Genomic DNA, 21,197 nt, shown 5'->3' with positions numbered 1-21,197 from the left:
CGAGTCCATCTCGGACACTCCCACGTGTCATGTGTTGGTCCTTTTGGGTCCCTTTTTGGAGCCTCGCCTTTTGCTCGCTTCGTGCTCGTTCCTCGAGCACTTCGTTGGGAGTTCCACTCCCGCTTTTGACTTTTCAAGTCGGAGCTTTTGGTCCAAACGTGTTACGCTCGTTTGGCTCTCGCTTCGGCCACTACCATGTGGCGCCCTTCCGGCTGCACTTTGGGGCCTAGGGATTTTGTGTCTCACAACTCCACCACCCATAGACGAAGTTCGATGTCCTCATCGAACGGTGAACCATTTTATAAAGTAACACCCGCATGTGTTACCATTTCCATCCTTGGCGCGTAGCCAATATTTGTCAATGGTGTGACATTGAAGGCTCACCATGCCTTCTCCATATTCGTCAATGGTTGGACATTGAAGGCTCACCATGCCTTTTGCATATCCTCTAAGGAGGGTAGTCTCTCCAACTTAGAGACTGATTGGACCACATATAGTGGTTCTCTCCTTTTATTGGTTTAGTTCTCGCTAAACCTCTTAGAGACCCTTCTCTAAGTCAATCCCACTACTCCTTCTCGAGTAGTCTCAATTTCCATCGATATAACCTTTGCACTTTGGAACTTTGAATTTTGACTTCTTGGAGTCAATTTCCTAGGTGTCTCCGACACCTTGCCTTGCACCTTTTGTGCAACTCCACTTCCCATCCTAGGAAGTTCTCTACTCGAGGGCACCATCATCCTCTCTTCTATTTCGTGCCAAAGTTCCAGTTATCATACTTTGTGCTAGGGCTGTTCATGGCCCTATCATTTGGCTACCTTACCGCTCCCTCCCTTGGAGCTTCCACTTTTGCCAAATCGGAGCATTTCGGAATCCCTCCTTGGAAACACACTTCCTTTCCGGCAACTTGTTAGCATCCAACACATTAGTGTTCCTCGCCTAACTTTGTCACTTGGATTCCTTCCAAGGGATTCCACGGCCCTATCTTGGCCACTCATCTTTTGCTCTTATCCGTTGATTGTTGCACCAAGCAACATCGAATCTCTACCTCCCTCCTTGAGGTATTGTTTCGGTTCCATAGCAAAGACTCTTCTTTGCCAAGTCCGGAGGATGTTCACCCCTAGTATGTCTCTTTAGCATCTTCTGCTATGGGCTCTACCCACGGCCCAACTTCGTGACCTTCCCATGGGTCTTTTATAGAGACTACTTTCCTCGGACTCACTATGCCATCGCACGGACATAATTTATTTCCCTTAGGTGCTCTTCCCACTTGGTCATCACGACCAAGCCACACCACCTTAAACAGTTCAATTTCAACATTTTGAACCAGGAACTTCATTCCTTAGCCAACCAAGGACCTTGTCCTTATCTGGCCATAAGATCACCTAGTGATCTCACCTTGGCACCTTAACAGAGTTGCCAATAGGTACTTGGTCTTCTAGACCTCCAAGTTGTTGACTATAACCCCGGGGGCATCCCCCACACTTGGCGGTGCACCCAAGCTAGCCCTTACGGCCAAGGGTTCATAGCAACTAAGATTAGGTGTCCCCATCTCACTCACCACGACCTTGGTGCCACTTGCACCAAAGCGTTCAAGTTAGATATGCCGAGCTTTCACACTAAGCAATCTAACCGTGCATCACGACTCCGAGGCATCCCTCGCTTGGCGGTGTGCCCAAACCAGTCTCCCCACTGAGAGTCCATGACCACCGAAATATAAGTGTCCTCATATTCCAAACCATCACCACGCCCTAGTGATTTGGGACTTGAACCCAAGCACTAGAGGGTCGGGACTTGAACCCAACCTCCGTATATGCATCTACGGACGGCATCACACAAGATGCCTGGCGTGACTCCCCACGCCGGTGCACCAACTTATTTTTAAAGCGCGCTACAGATCACAGCTTAGGAACCTAGTTCCTCCACACTGCCAAGTCCTCTCACTTGACATGTCTGTGATCATGCATGGACTCCTCCATGCTCGGCCCCATGGCCCACCCTTTTTGAAGTTATCACCTTCAACTAGGGTATTTGTTCCCCCGACGTGCCAATCTCGCTTGGCAAGTCCTCCGACCACTGTAACATGGTTCCTGCATAAGCGTGAAAGTCCTTAACCATCGACTTTCGTTCAAAGCCCTCTCTTTGAACACTCGGGAACTACTTCCCTAACCTTGATAGCCTTGCTTCATGGCAAGCTTCAAGACCACGCTTCTGCTGCGCCACTCTGATTTCGCGCGTTCCATGAACCATTTACACTTGGCCTTTCTAGGTACTAAGCTACCTAGAATCGTCTTTGGGAACCTTGAAGGAACTCTGTCCCTCAGCTTGCTAAGGCCTCCCTTTTTGTAAGCCTTCCAAATGCCACATAGTCTAACATGGACAATTCCATATTTTAGACTCTCCATGGCATCACGGTTGCTAGCGGCAACACCCTCGAGCCCCCACTTGATTCTCCACTCTCAGCTGGCATAACCAACCTTGGTTATGCCCTTTGATTCCTACGGTTCGGTTCTATCCCTTTACTTCTTGCTTTTGGCTTCGCACCTTTCCTTCGGTCATTCTCCTTCAGACCAGGAGGATAGCTTTGCACTTTCTATCATGCCTTAGCAAGTATTCCTAGGGATGAACCAACCCAATAGCCCAGGGAGTGGTTCTTCAATCCGGGTATGCTCACCTTATAATCCCACACACTGGGATTACATTGTTGCTTATGGGCCTTTACATGCCCATCACTAGCCTTGCCAAAATTCTATTTTTGGCTTTGTCTAACTCTGGTAGACAGTCCTCTCCTGTTTTCGCAACCTTTGGACATTTGGATAGCACCTTCTATCCATCATTCGCTAGGGACTTAGTCCCTTGGGCCTTATCCATTACCCTCGCGACATCAAACACCACCTTCTGGTGTTCTAGAGTGTTCGGGTGTCCCAATGATGGCTTTCTTGACAATGAGTATTTCCTTTTATGACATTGACTTACTATATCGCAACACAAGCAACTTATCCCCCGTAAGGGTATATCCAACTTCCCTATGCTATTAAGAAATCTTGGGTAGCTACCTTCTACCCGTTTAACCAGTTATTTTGCACCTCTTGTTTAGTTGCCTCATAGTTGTCAAGTCCTACAACTCATTGTTTGGTGCTTCCACACCTCCATCATTATTTGGGTCACCACACTCCAACTGCATGCTCTACAGCTTAGGCTATGCTATTCCCATTTCCATTGGGATTCCTTTGGCAAGGGGTTCTCATGAACCCACCAACATAGCCTCAAGGTATCACACCCTGGCACATTTGGTGTCTCCACACCATCGGCTCCACGAGCCTACCTCTATGACATTTCCCCTTCGTGTCTAAGTCTTTGCCAAGACCAACACCGCTCTTTCTCATGCCAACCATCCGTTAGCACTGCACCATAGAGGTCATACACAACTTTATATCAAAGTTGTTTTCTTCTGGGAACACCTTTCCCATAACTTTAGTATGGCACATTTTGCCATCGATGAGATACCCTCTGTTCTCATCCTTGGATCCTATGATCCCCCCCCATCCTTTGTGGGGTACAACACACCTCAGTCCAAATGCTTCAATCAGTCCTTTTAGGACCATCCGTTGACTCTACTTGAGTCATCCAGCAGTTTTGGACTTGGTTAATCCACAGACCCGTAAGGTCCTACTTGTGAGGCACTAGCTCACTGGAATACACTTCTTGCATTCCTGTCCTACTCAAAAGGACTATTTTCACAAGTGTTACTCCGACATTTGATTTTGTTCTCTGGGGGCAACCTTTGCCCCTTAGGACTATTTGTCCATGTGATGAGAACACCAACTCATCCACTTAATACACCCCCAACTCCTTGGGTTGTTCCAGCATTTATTAGAGGTAGCCCCGGCTACCTTTTCAAGGACTTGAGTCCTCTTCCGTATTTGACCTCCCACGGTCATTACTTCTGGTCTCACATTCATGAGCACCAACCTCAACTATATGAGGAAAATCTTGTGACTCCTTTATTGCTTTGGAGTCTTTATCTTTCCCGTAGTTGTTTACCACAACTACATTAGCCAGTTTGCTAAGTCAAACGCTCATCTAGATCACATCCTCAACTCTTTGAGGAAAACCATATACTGTTCCCAAGATCCCAAAGTCGTTCCATTATTGGCCCTTTTCTATCCACCACCTTGTCTACAAGTTCACACATGAACTGTAATGGAGAGCCATATCTTCCCGACCTGCTACTCCTCAAAGATAGGCCCACTTCTCGGACCTTCCATTGCCAACACCAGTGGTGATATACTTGAGCACCAATAAAAGTCGGACTAAGGAACAGCTCCGATACCAAATTGTAAGTGACTAAATTTTCCATTCTAGTTTAGTCACTTAACCACACCTCTGACCACTTGGAGGAGTCTCATTCACAACCTCCATAAGTCCAATCCAGGACTTGGGACTTGCTAGCCCCGAGAATGGCATCCATGCCACTCAACATTTGCACTTGGTCCAAGTGCTCCACGTGTCCGATCCCATGACCGACACTCAAAGGTACCACCGACATAGCAGCCTGTTACGCTAAGGCCATGCCCAATCACCTTTGCCACACTGGTAGTCCAATACCACTTGCATCACCGTCTTGGCTCTCCAAGACTAGGCAAACCATCCGTGAGTGGTCATCTCAGATCCACTCCTTAGCATCCTTAGGATGCCCACCGACAAGGGGAATAGCCTTCCCCAATATCCCTCTGTCAGTCCCCACTAAGTCCCTTTCTGCCCCTGGCCGTGTTTGCCAACACTGCCACTGGATCGAGACCCACAGGCCCGACCACTAAGTCCCACGGTCCTTTGGGACTTCCTCACCACACGACTGTGTCCTTGGTCACTACCCCAGAGGACTGCTCCTCTTCCTTTCCACAGTCTGGGCCTTTGGGACAACATTTCGGAACACCGTGGCCTTATGCGAGCCACCTGGGTACTCTCCTCGCCTTCTGCCCTTGGGTGCTCTAGCCATGGGCTTAGAGCGGGTTCCGTTGAGCCACACCAGGTATCCAAGTAGGTAGTGCCACCCACACTTGGACTGGGAGCATCGGCCAGTCGATCTCCCGGGGGAACTAGAGCCGGCTCTTGAACACTACACCAAGCTACCCCGCTTGTCGGTCTGTGTTCACTCTAGTCTTGGACTTCCCAGTGGGCAGCTCATCACCCAACACTGGGTCCGGCCTTCCTGGGCCAAACTGGCCTTTCTTGGCCAAACTGGCTCCACTGCAGTCCTCCCCCTACTATACTTTTGGAGCTCACCAAACCCCCCAGGGTCTGGGAGACGAACGCTTTGGGCTTTCACCCTCTCAGGCTCCGGACTCGGACTCGGACTTGGACTCGGACTCGGACTCGGATTCAGACTCGGACTCGGGCTCGGGCTCGGTCTCGGCCTCGGCCTCGGTCTCGGTCTCGGTCCCGATCTCGGTCTCGGTCTCGGTCTCGGTCTCGGTCTCGGTCCCGGTCTCGACTTCGGACTCCATCTCGGACTCCATCTCGGGTCCATCTCGGACTCCATTTCGGGTCCATCTCGGGTCCACCTCGGACTCCATCTCGGACTCCATCTCGGACTCCATCTCGGGTCCATCTCGGACTCCACTTCGGACTCCAACTCGGGTCCATCTCGGGTCCACCTCGGACTCCACTTCGGACTCCATCTCAGACTCCATCTCGGGTCCATCTCGGACTCCACTTCGGACTCCAACTCGGGTCCATCTCGGACTCCACTTCGGACTCCAACTCGGGTCCATCTCGGACTCCACTTCGGACTCCAACTCGGGTCCATCTCGGACTCCACTTCGGACTCCAACTCGAGTCCATCTCGGACACTCCCACGTGTCATGTGTTGGTCCTTTTGGGTCCCTTTTTGGAGCCTCACCTTTTGCTCGCTTCGTGCTCGTTCCTCGAGCACTTCGTTGGGAGTTCCACTCCCGCTTTTGACTTTTCAAGTCGGAGCTTTTGGTCCAAACGTGTTACGCTCGTTTGGCTCTCGCTTCGGCCACTACCATGTGGCGCCCTTCCGGCTGCACTTTGGGGCCTAGGGATTTTGTGTCTCACAACTGTAGTCACAATTGTAAGTGACTAAATTTTCCATTCTGGGTTGGGTGACCTCCCGGGAAGTCCAAACTCAGGAGCTTACATTTGGTATCGGAGCGTGTCTCGGGTCCGACTCTGTTGGTTGGCTGAGGGAATCACACCACATGTTGATTGACATCTGGCTGGTCCAGTTTGCTCCCGCTGGGCTCGACCCGAGGGGTAGGGTGTCAAGAGAGCGAGGCTCTCGGGAGAGCTGCGGCTCTCAGCTTCCGTTCACGAGGGCGTGAACTTGCAGGGAAGCGTGGTGGATTGTAAGCAACCAAAGGGAACGACTCGAGAGACGATCCATGGGGTTCAAATATAGAGGGAAAGGGCCCATGAACAAGAGTGCACCCCCTTTTCCAATCGGTTAAGGGTCTTGGGATATTTGGGGTTAAGCGTCCTTGGGTTTGAATAGTACTGGGCTGGGTGACCTCCCGGGAAGTCCAAATCCAGGAGCGTTTACATTTGGTATCAGAGGGTCTCGGGTCCGACTCTGTTGGTTGGCTAGGGGAATCACACCACATGTTGATTGACATCTGGCTGGTCCAGTTTGCTGGTTGGCTAGGGGAATCACACCACATGTTGATTGACATCTGGCTGGTCCAGTTTGCTCCCGCTGGGCTCGACCCGAGGGGTAGGGTGTCAAGAGAGCGGGGCTCTCGGGAGAGCTGCGGCTCTCAGCTTCCGTTCACGAGGGCGTGAACTTGCAGGGAAGCGTGGTGGATTGTAAGCAACGAAAGAGAACGACTTGAGAGACGATCCATGGGGTTCAAATATAGAGGGAAAGGGCCCATGAACAAGAGTGCACCCCCTTTTCCAATCGGTTAAGGGTCTTGGGATAGTTGAAGTTAAGCGTCCTTGGGTTTGAATAGTACTGGGTTGGGTGACCTCCCGGGAAGTCCAAACTCAGGAGCTTACACGTTCCATGTGAGCAAGCTTAAATCATGTTTGCACTCTGGTGATATCATGAATTAGTCCATCATCCAGGTTCTAGAGATTGATGCAGAGAAGGCTAGTCCGGCCAATATTCTTGCTAAAAGATTGGTGAAAACACGCTGGAAAACAACTAGGGAGTTGTTAGTTCAGTGGAATGGTTATTCCATGGACGAAGCTACATGGGAAACTGAGGATGACATGAAGAGAGTGTTTCTGAGTTTTGGTTATGACTTGGATGACATTTCTGAGGAAAGGGAGAATTGAGTTCTATAGCCGTATTGCTATATGATTTGAGCCGTTTGTTCTATTCTCATTCTTTTGTTTTCCATGATCGTATTGTCATGTGAGAAAGCCATATTGCTTTCTTTCTTTCATGACCGTTTGTTGCGACATTGGTGTTGCTGTTTGCACATCTTTTTTCCATGGCCATATTGCCTTGGACTCCTTTCACTTGAGGCTCATTTAGCTTCTCGAGGCTACCGTATGTGGCTGGGTCATGAGGGAGGGGAGAATGACACGAACCACAAAAATATTCCAAGAATATTCCATGGCTTGTGGGATTTAAGGCCATAACGCCTTAAGGGTTGGGAGGTTGGCCTAGGGTTCGCTCTCTTGTTCGTTTCATATCACATCCCCAATGTTCTCTACTCATCCTCTCAAATCCCAGCCCGAATCCAGAGTGCTTCACGATCCCATCGTCACCAATCCAGTACCACTCGTATGTAGTTCTTCTACACACAAGCCTGCAAGAATCAAGCACACCATTTCAGTGGCCCAGAGGTCTTACGAAACTCTCAAATCCCCATACCTTTGCATCTGGCTCCCCAGGAGAATCAAAGCCAGAGCTCTTGAAAGTCGTGTTTTTCTTCCAGGTCGGCGAGCTTGTGGGAGGGAGCCTTTTCCCGCCTCGCGCACTAGCATGCCGCCATCTGGCCATCATCGCTATGAAACGCGTTTTGATAGTCGCATACAAAGACGGGCCCTTGGAAGAGCTGCTCTGCGAGATACCTGGAATGAGAAGATCACCAGAAAACGTTGATTTTGGTTTCCCTCTAACACACCTTTGGTGCTTGCTCCATTGCACAGGAGTTTCGAAGGGAAAGTCTTTCACGCATAAGATCACGCAAAGGAAAGAATAAATCTCGATTGCTTGTGTGTAAGTTATCCTTCCGATTTGCAGGAATGAGGAGCGGACGCCTTGTCAAGGATGCGGTCGGTGAGCACAGATCTCTGGGAGGAAATCGTCTCCAGCGGCCTCGCTAATCTCGTCATGGAAATGTATGGAAAGTGCGGCTGCTGATCGTGGCGTGAGCTTGCCGTAGACGTTGAGCAGCACTGTGGCGATGGAGATTCTGCGGTACTTGCTTGTGTGCCTCAGCTTTCAGCTTCCCAAGATCCTGGGCGAAAGCTTGCAGGAGCTGGCTGGCAGAACCTCGTGGGAGACCAGTGGGGCAAATGCGAGCTCATTATCTTAGGCCAGCGGCGACGAATACCGCGTGGATCTGAGGCGTTGAATGAAGAAGCATGAGTGCCACCGCTTCTCGCATCGGGCAAATGCCGCCGTCGCAATGTTCCACGAGAAAACATCTCAATCTTCCATCTTGTGGAAGGCTCCCAAGGCGTCTGCCGCTCTTCCAGGGGGTCCAATTCAAGGACGCCGTCACCTGGATGTCGGAGTTGGCACTCTGTCAAAGGGATCAAAAGAGCAGTGAAAGGACACAAAGGCAGTGTAAAGAGAGAAAAGAGCGGCAAACCTGTTTGCGCGACAGGTGGATTGACCATATACATCAGAAATACAAGAGTCCCAGCACCAAGCCGAGGTACGCATATACTTCCCTCGCATTCATGTGTTAACTTCCATGAACACTACACAGGGTAGGAGCAGGCAAGACAAGAAGGCCAAAGACGAGGCACTCTTGCGTTTGGAGGCCGAGAAACTAGCCAGGGAGAAAGCCGAAGCGGCGGCCAAGCAAAGAGTGGAAAGGATACAGAGGAAGTCCGAGGCGGACTTGCGGGCTCACAGGGACGAGATACACAAGCTGGAGCAGGAAGTTTGCAAGCTCAAGCTCAGTGCTAGGGAGCTAAGCTTGTCAATGGATCTGAGCGAGCAGGACGCGGTGGCGATGGTGTGGGGCTGACTGACTGGTTTGGCTTTCTTTGTATAATAGGGGACTATGGAGTTAGCTTTGCAAACGAGTGCTATGGTTGCTTCCTCGACGTTCTGGGAAGAGCGGGGCGTTTGGAAATCGCCGAGGATATGATTTGCAACATGCCGTTCGAGCCGAGTGCCTGCAAAACGCACAGCGACATCGCTCGAGCACTGCGGGTGACAAACTACATCAACCATTTCGCTCCAGACAAGAAGACGCAGTCGTGCATGCTTCTGGCCAACACGTACGCTGCCTGGTGGCTATGGACCCGTGCCATCGGCCTTGCTACTCGGGCAGGAGACGAGAGAGCGCTCGAAGAGTTTTTCGAGGAACTTGAGCAAGAACAAGAAGCTATTGAGATATCGTGACGAGTTTCACGACTTTTTCGTTTCAAACTGCGAGAATCGCTGCTGTGCTCCAGATTCTCTCGACAGCGTCGTCGATCCGGGAGAGAAAATTCTAAGACTTGGGAGAGAGAACAGCTTTCTCTTCTCAAAAGTTTTGCGCTGCCTATTGTTTAAATCTAATCACCTGGAAAACAAACTTATTGTTTATCGAGATGGAACTAAAACTCGAGCCCTTTGTGCACTGCGAGCACGGGCACAAAGGCAGCGTTGATCCGCTCCACAAGGATATTGTTCCATAAGCGTGCTAACCATGGAAGGCGCTGCTGGGCTCAGGCAAGCGAGCAAGACTAGAATGGCTTCCAGGAACAAGCTCCATTGTGCCCGAGTGGAGGGAATCAAGGAGCGCAAGCCTCGCAGAGAGCCAAGCAGCACAGTGATCTCTACGTTCCTTGCAGCTTGATGGGCATGTCTGGCTGCCTGGTTGAGGCGAGAATGTAGTTTCCTGGAACGCTTGGATCTTGGGCGTCACCTGGCGAAGAATCCCTCGTGCTCTGGACGCATTCGAGACCACGGATGGAATCCCTCTGTCGATCGACACTGGACCGCAGGAATCCCAGCGGGAAATCGACACTCCAGGCCTACATTCACAACCAGCAGCTTCACGAGGCCAAGCGCGTCTTGGAGTCCATGCCCGGGAAGAATGAATGCGCTTCTTTCAGCAAATGCCCAAAGCCGGCAAATTCACGTAGCGAGGCTTGTTTTTTATCGAATTCCAGAGTGGCACGTAGTTTGCATGAATGCTATTTGCGAAAGCTGGAATGATTAGCGAGGCTAGAAACCAATTTGAAAACATGCCTGAGAGACTCTGTGTCGTGGAATGTGATTCTCGAAGCAAAGAAGCTGTTGTCAGGATGGAACGAGATCATGATTCTCACACACAAAAAAACTGAGCAATCCAGTCCTATGGAACTCTATGATCGCTGCGGATGCAAGCACAAAAGTTCTTTGCGAGGATGACACAGAGAGATTCCGTGTCATGGGCAACACCTGTCAACTCTTTTGCGGAGCATGGCTGCACTAATCTTGCGAGAGGCATATATGAGAGACTGCCACAGCACGATGTTATGGGGTGGACTGGAATGCTCCGAGCAAACGCCCAGTGCGGTGAAATATGTTTTTGACTCAATCCCTCAAAGAAACCTTGTCTCCTTGCCAATACACTTTGCAATCAAGACAATCTTGCAAAAGCTAAACGAGTGTTTTCCATGTCGTCGATGCTCTTGGGACCAACTCTGGGCAGGAGGATACATTTCAAAGGTGGCAACATCTTGATGTTTCTGGTGTTGGTTTAGGGTGATTGGTATCACAGGATGGACGATGAAATTCAGGGGAAGATACGAACGTTGTGTGACTTAATTGACTCTTGGAAGGAATTTGAGGTGTTCCAGCACACCAAGCTCAACAGCATCTATAGATGAAGTGGTTTTAGCAGCCATGTAATTCCTTTGCTTTTTCTTTGGCTAGGGTCTTGCAAATCTGTAGCGGGGCCATACATAAACCACAGCAAGATCATCAATCGTAATCACTCTCTTGATATATTAATGTATGAATTACTGCATTTAAACACTAATGCATTTAAGCCAGGCTGCTTTGGTGTTTCTACTTTTTGTGTTTGCCACTTTTCAGAATGTGTTGTGTCTACCTCAGGCAGAAGGGGTCTGTTGTCTTTGGATGCTAATGCTGTCAACAGAATTCAGGATTTGATCTGTATCCTACCATTGGAGATTAGGCTGTCTTTGAGGATTTTCGGGAGATTGATGCCGACCATGTTCAGGTCTTTGAGGAACTCTCCAAAGATGTATAATCAAATAAACAAAAGTAATAACAACAACAATATCAATATCAGTATAGATGAGGAAGTCAAGGAAAGAAAATGTATCAGCTGTTTGAAAAACTTGAAAGAACAATAATACGATCATTTCTTTATTTGGATGTAAACCTCTGGCAGATCACAAACAAGTAACAACATCATGGTCACAAGTTCCGGTCAATCCACTATCCCGAAAAAGGACAAATCATTCTATATTAACAACAATTAAGCAAAACTTTGTCAAGGATAATTAATTAGCTTGAATGATAGTCAATCATCACTAATGATTGCTAGATGCAAAATACTAGCTTTAATATTGAAGATAATAAGCCAAAATGCCTTCCCCAAAAACTTTTAACAAATGGAATAATGAACATAAAACTTAAAGAATTAAAAGTTCGAAGAAATCTATAGCCAAGTCTCACTTAATCATGGTCACAAATCTTGCATGAACTAATGTCAATGTTAAAGAAGAAATCACAGTACAACCCACAATATCTTCCTCAACACGTCAAAAAGCTAAATTTATGATGCTAAAGCTAATGAAAAGCATGTTTGCATCAATCTAAAATATAAGCATAATAAAGTTATGCTAAATAAGTCATTACCAAACCAATCCTCCATGAATTTATATTCTATAAAATGTAACTCACTTTATAACAAACATAAAAAGAATTATCGATGATCGATTTATTCTCAACTCAAATCTAACAAAAAACCAACTTTAATATCGATCACTAACTTTTCCTCTCGTAAAACTAGTATAGTCCATAATTAAATCACTTTTCAAGGAAAAGCCAAATCTCAACCCCTACTAAACAATGTTATCTAGAATATAATTAACTCAACTTGCTACTCAGTTTGTTTGAATGATAATATAGTTACTAGCTAGCAAATATATGAATGCCAATAACACAAAGCTATATCTAAATCATTAATACTATTTACATTAAAACTAGCGAAACTTAATATCAATCTTGTGAATCTCAACATCAACAATGTCAATGATAAAGTATCACTTCAATGCCATCAATATCAAAATAAAACTAAAAGAAAGCAAGAATGAATCACTACTTTAAATCCTTTAGCAACCAAGCTAACCAAAGTCAAAGATACCTTACTCAGTATTTGAGACTAATTTTTCAACAATACTTACCTACAAATAACAGATATCAAGGAAGGATTCACCACATTTAAAACTTAATGTAATCCAACATCACAAAATAAATGCAACCAAATGATATTGACAGAGATAGAGTTGATACGCCAACATGGAAAAACCATAAAAACCCATAACACAATCCTTTGCAACACTATTTGGTAAGATAAGCCCATCATTACTAACTCATCATCGAGTAAAGGAAGTGTCAATAGTCCTTAATGAAGTTTACACAAAATTATTAGTCGTAGAGCAACTTTAAGTTGCCTTCACAAGACCTAAATATTAAACTCACATCATCGAGTTATATACTTGTTTAATAAAAAAATAACACCCTATATTGAGTTTGGTCCCTCAATATTTGCTAAATGATAATTTACTATGTTTACTAAACACCCTTGTTATTATGCCTCTTATGTTAGTTTCATTTCGGTCCCATTTGTTATTTATGGAAAGTGTCTAGATTTGTTAATTTGGCATATTTATAAAATGTAAAGATTGTCCTAAACACAATAGTGTTAGTTCTATATCCAAATTTGTAATTTAGCACAATTCCATATTTAGTATATTTCAAACTTATTCTAGAGACTAACTCTTGGTATTAAAAGAGACTAGGGGTGAAAGCCCAAAGTGTGCATTCCTCAACGGGGGGGGGGGTTCCTGTCGCGAATATGACTTTAGGTATCGAAAGTTACCTGTCGACCAGTCCTTACGGACACTCTTACCTTACTGCTACGATGGCAGGAGGTCGGTATTGCTGGACCCGTTATCAGTCTCCGCCTAAGCTAGTTGAGAAACTGGTCATCACATGTGCATTTAGACCGGAAGGGCACTAAGGAAGGAAATCCTAAGTTGTCATTTAGTCAAGCAAACTTGACACGGTGATGAGAAATTCATGATGTTGACTTGCACTTGCTAGTGTTGGGAACCCTCGCGATATTGAGCTTGGTCCCTCAATATCGCTAGATGATAGCTTACCGTGTCTGCCAAACACCCTTACTATCATGCCCTTTGTGTTAGTCTCATTTCGGTCTCAACTACTATTTATGGAAAGTGTCCAGATTTGCTCATTTGGCATATCTACGAAATGTAGAGATTGGCCTGAACACAATGGTGTTCGTCCCGTGTCCAAATTCACAATCTAGCGCCATTCCATATTTAGTAAATTTCAAACTTGTTCCAGAGACTAACTCCTGATACTAAGGGAGGCTTAGGGTGAAAGCCCAAAGCGTGTGTTCCTCAAGGGGGGGGGGGGGGGCCTGTGGGGGGTTCCAAATGTATAAAAGGGATAGGGGGGGCCGACTAACCTGAGGCAAAGTCTAGCTCCCGCTTGCGTGCCTGTCCTTGTTCTGCGTCCGGCTTGGGTCTAAACCCAAGTTCCATTCCATGCTAGCTGGTGGAGTACCTATGTCCTCACGTTAGGCCACCGGTATGCCGAAATAGCGCTAGACTTCGTTTGGCTCCGTTTTGCATGCTAGTCCTAGCATTGGGATGCTGGTTACTCTAGGACTGTTCCAAGTCGCTCCGGGCTTCTGTCCCTTCGCTCTTTGGGCTACATGCTCGGGAGTTGCTCCGTGGTTTGGTTCCGTCACTCCTTGGCTTCGTGCTTGGGAGTTTGGCACCGTTCCTTCGTTCAGTGGCCCCAAGGCCCTAAACCTCAGGTCACGTGGCATGGACACGTGGCATGTGACACGTGGCACCTGTCACGTGGCACAAAGAGGGTTTAGGTTCTGCTCCGTGGTGTTATCCTATGGTAAATCACCATAGGATAAAGGGTCAAAACCAATGCGCTACATTTGGTATCAGAGGATACGTCTCAGCGAGTACTATACAATGAGATTGGGCAACTAGTCTCGTTGCATATGCAGAGATGAAAACGATGATCCGAGTGGGTACACGTTTGGGTGCAAAGGCTTCGCAATAGTTCCTTGGGTATGGATTTGGTTACCTTGTTGTACCATATTTTGTGAGCTTGAGTTTGGGCTCACAAGAGGGATTGAGTTGTTCCGTTTGCACGAGTTTGAGCTTGGGCTCGTGAGTGGGGCACATTAGCAACTCAAGGATACACTTTGAGTTGACAGGATTAATGTTAGCCTATCGGTGGTTCCATGAGTTGTTCCATGTACCGTGGGTTAAGTAAACCTTTCCCTGGGTTTGCTGTGAGTGGCAAATAGGCTGGTCCGTAGCTGTTTAGCACGGCACTAGTGGATCCTTCCTAGGCATGATTATGAGTGGATCAATTAAGACTATAGGGATTAGTCTATTGGTTCAAGTAGTCATTGCTGTGCTCTCTCATAAACTTTTCTTGGATTGGACTGAAGGCAGTGTGAAAGCAAGCTTGAGGTTTAGTCAAAGATGAAACCGAAAAGAGAGTCGTCAGGGACGAAGGATCAAACACGTAAATCATCTTCTCTTGGAGAAATGATTTGCAACGAGGTGTGACTCATTGCTCGTGTTCACATCATGCAATCAAGAGTCCCTATCTTGATGCATGTTGGAAATGATGGTCTTACAAATGGTGAGTTATGGGATGGATAGCAGTGAAGCGCTAAACCATTTTGTTTAGGCTTGCTATTGGGAGACTTGGGGGTTGCAATGCTCAATTCTTTTCTGGGGAACCTTGCTATTGCTCCTTGAGTAGCTTGGTGTTGGATTAGTTTTGAGTTTGGTCGGAAAGAAAGTGGCATGAGCTTGTCTGTGTTGTGAACAAAAGTTAGTGGTGTTCAGTGTTGTAAATCTCTATCGGTGGAGTGTGGCATTTATGTTGCATTTTGTCGAATTGAGTTGGCACTTGATACTCATATAAACCTTTGAAGTAATGACATTGGCATTGCTCATGGTGTTACTCAATTGATGATCAAGACATTGTGATTTTCATATCATATCCATGTGATAATGAGCAATGTGTTTACGAAGTTGCTTGGTCAAATGATGATCAACCCCAAAGTGGTTGATGGTGAAGCTAGTCTACTTACACGAAGCATTGTAGTAGCTTTGACTGGAATCTCGATGGTGGTCCATTATGCTAAGCTTAAGTTGGTTCCTTGTTCCTTGAGGGTGTGCCCATTAGGTGTTGGAAAAGGGTTATAACATTCACTTGCTATAACTTGTTGGTTTCTCCGTTAGCACTTGGAGTAGATTGTTGGATGGAGAAAGTGTGTAGTTGAGGCATTGACATCGCTAGCACTTGTGTTAGTGGAAGTGGCATTGTTCTTCAAATGATAAGGAATTTTCCTTAGAGCTTGATTTTCCATGTCATTTTTCTTGTTAATGTTTTGGCTTCATGTTGGATCTTGAAGGTGGTTGAAGAAAAGTGTTAGTGTAATATGGATATCTGAAGATGTGGTCTTTGTGATCAAGCCTTGGATGTTCACTTTGGATTTTGCGAATGTCAATGTTAGATGTCGGAAGTATGGGCAAAAAGATGTTCGAGGCTTAAGCATACTATGAGTCATGAGAATTGATATTGAAGTGAACCTATGTGAAATTGTAGGTAGGAGGAAGTTGGTTGAGTCTTGAAAGTTTGCATTTCTAGATTGAGAGTCATTCTTTCTCTAGGATGGAAAATTTTCCACAAATTTTCTTAGACTTTTCCAATGGCTGATCTGTTGATTACTTTGCCCGAAAATCATTCCGTTTTCGTAAGCCAATACAAACTAGTGAAATGGTTGGAGTTGACTTCAGTTGGCTTAGACCTTAGTAAGTAGTTTATATGATTGTCGCGAATGTGACTTTGGGTATCGAAAGATACTTGTCGACTAGTCCTTACGGACACTCTCTCCTTACTGCCATGACGGCAGGAGGTCGGTACTGTTGGTTCCCTTTATTAGCCCCTCTTGTCCAAGTGTTAGTTTACTGAGCTTAGCATCTGTACTTAGCTAGATAGACATACTCCTATGTGTTTTTAGCTGAGCATTCTCAGCCTGGCTCTTAGTTCTCTTTTGCTCTGTCTTGCACTAACTTGGCAAGAACCCTTGCGTATTGAGACTAGTCCCTCAATATCGCTAGATGATAGCTTACTGTGTCTACCAAACACCCTCGCTATCACGACCTTTGTGTTAGTCTCATTTCGGTCCCAAATGCTATTTATGGAAAGTGTCTAAATTTGCTCATTTGGCATATCTACGGAGTGTAGAGGTCGGCCTGAACACAATGGTGTTCGTCCCGTGTCCAAATTCGCAATCTAGCGCCATTCTATATTTGGTAAGTTTTGGACTTGTCCCAGAGACTAACTCCTGGTACTAAAGGAGGCTTGGGGTGAAAGCCCAAAGCGTGTGTCCCTCAATTGGATGAAACCCAACGAAGATGGCCAACGCATGAGAAAGAGATGTTTGCTATAGTGTCGGCCCTGGAACACTGGAGACACTACTTGGGTGGACACACCAAGGTTTATACAGATAGTAACACACTAAGCTACTTTGCTACGCAGCCTAAGCTTACGCCGAAGTAGGCTCGTTGGCAAGAGAAGCTTGCTAGATATGATATTGAAATCATATATAAACCTGGTAAAGACAATGTTGTTCCGGATGCATTGAGTCGTCAAGCTCAATTCCGGGCAATATCGGCAATCAGTTCGGACTGGTTGGAAGATGTTCAGGCTTCGTATGGAAGTGATCCATTGGCGAAGGCAATCTTATGCCGTGCGGGGTTGTTGAAGCGGAGCCCTGGTAGCAAAGCAGCAAAAGTTGCTAGTCGCACTAATGCGAAGCTTCACTTCTCAGTTCGGGATGGGCTTATATTCTATAAGCAAGAAAGATTGTACCTTCCCTCTAAGGATCTTCAACAGTTATTTCTGCGGGAACATCATGATGTTCCAGCAGCAGGACATGGTGGACAGCAAAAGACTCTGGCTTCGTTAAAAAAGGGATTTTTCTGGTCTGGTATGGAAGGTGATGTAGTGGACTATGTCCGTTCCTGCCCTATATGCCAGCAATGTAAGTGCAAAGCTGAGAAGCAGGCTGGAAAGTTGCAGTGCATTCCAATACCGGCATGACCATTTCAGAGTGTGACACTTGATTTCGTCACTTGCTTGCCGAAGTCTAAGGGTTACGATACTTTGATGGTGGTTGTGGATCGGTTGTCAAAGATTGCACACTTCATTCCAACTGTGGGAACAGTGAATGCGAAACAAGCAGCAAAACTCTTTTTCCATGAAGTAGTGCGGGTTCGTGGTCTTCCTAAAGAGATGATCTCAGATAGAGATTCAAGGTTTACGGGGAAGTTTTGGGGCACACTGTTCCAATTGTTCAGTACCAAGTTAAAGTTTAGTACGGCTTATCATCCTCAGACTGATAGGCAGACCGAACGTGTGAATGCTCAAGTTGAGGATTATCTGCGGTACTATGTTGCGGCAGACCAACGCGACTAGGTTGAGCATTTGGATACAACAGAAATATGTTATAACAACACATTTCACAGCGCTATAGGCTGTTCTCCATGGGAGATGCTGCAAGGGAATGCTCGTGGGGTTCCCCAACAGATTGTTATACCGAAACCAATGTCCGAGGTATTGGTCCCGGCCGTTGAGACTTATGCGGAGCAGCTACATCAAGGTTGGTCTAGGGCAACTGAGGCGATGGGCAAAGCTCAAGATAGGTATCGATGTGATAAGGATCAGCATCGTCGGGATGTATCCTATCAAGTGGGAAATCAGGTGTGGCTATCTTCCCAGAATTTGAACATTAAGGGTTCTCTGTCTCGGAAGCTCTTGCCGAGATATATTGGACCCTATCGGGTGTTAAAACCCATTGGTGATGTATCCTATAAGTTGGATCTTCCGGATGAGTTATCTCAGCTACATGATGTGTTTCATGTCAGTTTACTAGCACCATATCATGCTGCTGTGGAACGCTCTACGGATTTGCATCCTCCGCCAGTAATCGTGGATGGTGAACCTGAGTACGAAGCTGAATCTATCTTAGATTCTCGGTTTCGGAGACAGGCTCATGCGAAGGAATATCTCGTTAAGTGGAAAGGTTACTCGACTTGTGAATCAACTTGGGAACCTCTTAGGAATCTTACACATGCTCATGAGCTTGTCACGGAGTATGAAAATCGTAATAAAAACTAGCTTTTGTAAATCTTGTAATAAATCTTGCAAATTAATAAAGTCATATATATTTCTGTAAATCAAAGTGTTGTTTCTCTCGTTCGTTCGTACTTGGGTCAGTTTTGGCAGGCTGACTTCGGCACTTCGGTGCATGGGTCCAATCCATAACCATGGGGATAACTATTATAGACTGATCACAAGTCCCCGCCTCTCTCTCGATGACTCATTTTCGAAAAGGGGTGTGGTCGTGTAAACAACTTAATCTGCCAGTTTATAGTAGTTATCTAAATCTTCCCGACGGGGTTGATTTCTTGCTCAGGGGAGATCGCCTCTGGCCTTCTCCCTATGTCCCTGCAGGCAGGGATGTATCATTCCTTTGTAAGCTGAGTGGTACTCGGAGCAGCAAGGGTGGTTAACTTTGTTAGTCATTTCCTTGTCGGTGACGGCCGAAGGATGTCTGAGTCTTAACGTCTTTGGACGTAGAGGAGAGGTCGTTCCCTAACTCATTTAAGTTAGTGTGTTTCCCACATAGTGTGCTTTCCGTTAACTTTCGGAGTTGTTTCCTTGACGGTTTGCTAGACTCGGGTATACATCGACGAGGACGTCGATCTTCCCTAAGGGGGGGAGAGTGTCGCGAATGTGACTTTGGGTATCGAAAGATACTTGTCGACTAGTCCTTACGGACACTCTCTCCTTACTACCATGACGGCAGGAGGTCAGTACTACTGGTTCCCTTTATTGGCCCCTCTTGTCCAAGTGTTAGTTTACTGGGCTTAGCATCTGTACTTAGCCAGATAGACATAAGGTAGGAACTCCTATGTGTTTTTAGCTGAGCATTCTTGGCCTGGCTCTTAGTTCTCTTTTGCTCTGTCTTGCACTAACTTGGCAAGAACCCTCGCGTATTGAGACTAGTCCCTCAATATCGCTGGATGATAGCTTACCGTGTCTGCCAAACACCCTTGCTATCACGACCTTTGTGTTAGTCTCATTTCGGTCCCAAATGCTATTTATGGAAAGTATATCTACGGAGTGTAGAGGTCGGCTTGAACACAATGGTGTTCGTCCCGTGTCTAAATTCGCAATCTAGTGCCATTCTATATTTGGTAAGTTTCGGACTTGTCCCAGAGACTAACTCCTGGTACTAAGGGAGGCTTGGGGTGAAAGCCCAAAGCGTATGTCCCTTAAAGGGGGGGGGGGGGGGCTGTGGGGGGTTCCAAATGTATAGTAGGGATAGTGGTTGGAATGCATGTCCGACCACCTGAGACATTAGTTTGGCTCCCGCTGGGTTGTGTCGCTCCTTGTTCTGCGTCCGGCTTGGGTCTAAGCCCAAGCTCCACGCTGCTCTAGTCGGTGGAGTACCCTCCTCCTCGCGTTAGGCCACCGGTATGCCAAAATTGTGCCAGACTCCGTCTGACACCATTTTGCGTGCAGGTGCTGGATACGGGGAGCTGGTGCTCGTGGGATTGTACTGGACCCTCGTTTCGTAGCGCAACGGGCTTGGAGTTCGGCTCCAAATTCAGGTGCGCTACAATGATGCGGCCCGAAAGGGATGCTAACTTTTGGGGATAAGGCAATTGAGTTGGATAGAGTTTGGAGTTGGTGTAGAAAAGTGGCTATTGCACTTTTCTAAGAAGGGTGACCCTTGTGCCTTTCTTCTATAGCGTTATGCTTGGTGGCAGGTTGCACCTTGCACTTTGTTAGACTCTATGAGAGTAGTGAGCTCTCACTGATCTTGACTTGGTTTTGGTGGCTTTGCGCCTTGGCTGAGGATAGTGATGTCCAATTTAGTTGTTTGAGTTTAAGATGTTGGTACCCATACTATAGCTTTGACCAAGTGGAGGTTGTGTACCGATATGAGTTCATCTCATGGTCTTCATATTAGTTTCGGCTTAGTGTTGATCATGCATAGCTAGCCTCTTCAAGGCATGCTCAGAGCTAGTGGCTAAATGCATTAGTGAGCTTATTGCGGTTGAGTTGGATTTGAGTGGTCATTTTGTTATGCTTGTCCATAAACCTTTATCTCATACTTGAGGTATTATGTTTATGTTGGATGAGTATATAACTTGATGACATGAGTTTAGTGTTAGATCTTGTGAAGGCAAGTTGAAGAGTGATTGTTGGTTGCTTTGCAACTAGTGATTGCTTGTAGACTTTGTCAAGGACTATTGATACTTGCTTCACTCGATGAAGAATTAGCAGTGATGGGCTTGCTTTACCGGATGGTGTTGTGGAGGATCGTGTTGTTAGACTTACATGGGTTTTCCATGTTGGCATGTTGATTCTACCTCTGTTAATATCATTTGGTTGCATTTAGTCTATCGTGTTGGATTTCATTGAGTCTTGGATGTGGTGATTCACTCCTTGAGGAAGTGTTATCTGTAACTGAGTTTTGCTGAAGGATTGGTCTCGGATGCTGAGTAAAGTATCTTCGACTTTGGTTAGCTTAGTTGCTAGAGAGTTTTGAGTGGTGATTCACTCGTGCTTTCGTTTAACTTTGTTATGGTGTTGATGACATTGAAGTGATGCCTTGCCGTTGACAATATTGATGTTGAGATTCAAGTGAAATGAGATATCTCTCTCTCGATTG

The 21,197-nt window shown here is 46.4% G+C and overlaps 1 long non-coding RNA gene across 1 annotated transcript; it reads left to right on the top strand.

Moving 5' to 3' along the window:
- Window positions 1-7,786: 7,786 nt before the first annotated feature.
- On the top strand, window positions 7,787-9,743 carry LOC9629003. Its single transcript, XR_002990855.1, has 2 exons — window positions 7,787-8,855; window positions 8,910-9,743. It is a non-coding gene; the product is annotated as an uncharacterized LOC9629003 (long non-coding RNA).
- The last annotated feature ends 11,454 nt before the right edge of the window (window positions 9,744-21,197 follow it).

Source organism: Selaginella moellendorffii, unplaced genomic scaffold (genome assembly GCF_000143415.4).
Source record: "Selaginella moellendorffii unplaced genomic scaffold, v1.0 SELMOscaffold_101, whole genome shotgun sequence".
In the NCBI taxonomy this organism is placed as follows: domain Eukaryota; kingdom Viridiplantae; phylum Streptophyta; class Lycopodiopsida; order Selaginellales; family Selaginellaceae; genus Selaginella; species Selaginella moellendorffii.
Note: the sequence above shows the minus strand (reverse complement) of the source record. Positions and strands in the feature narration are given on the sequence as shown.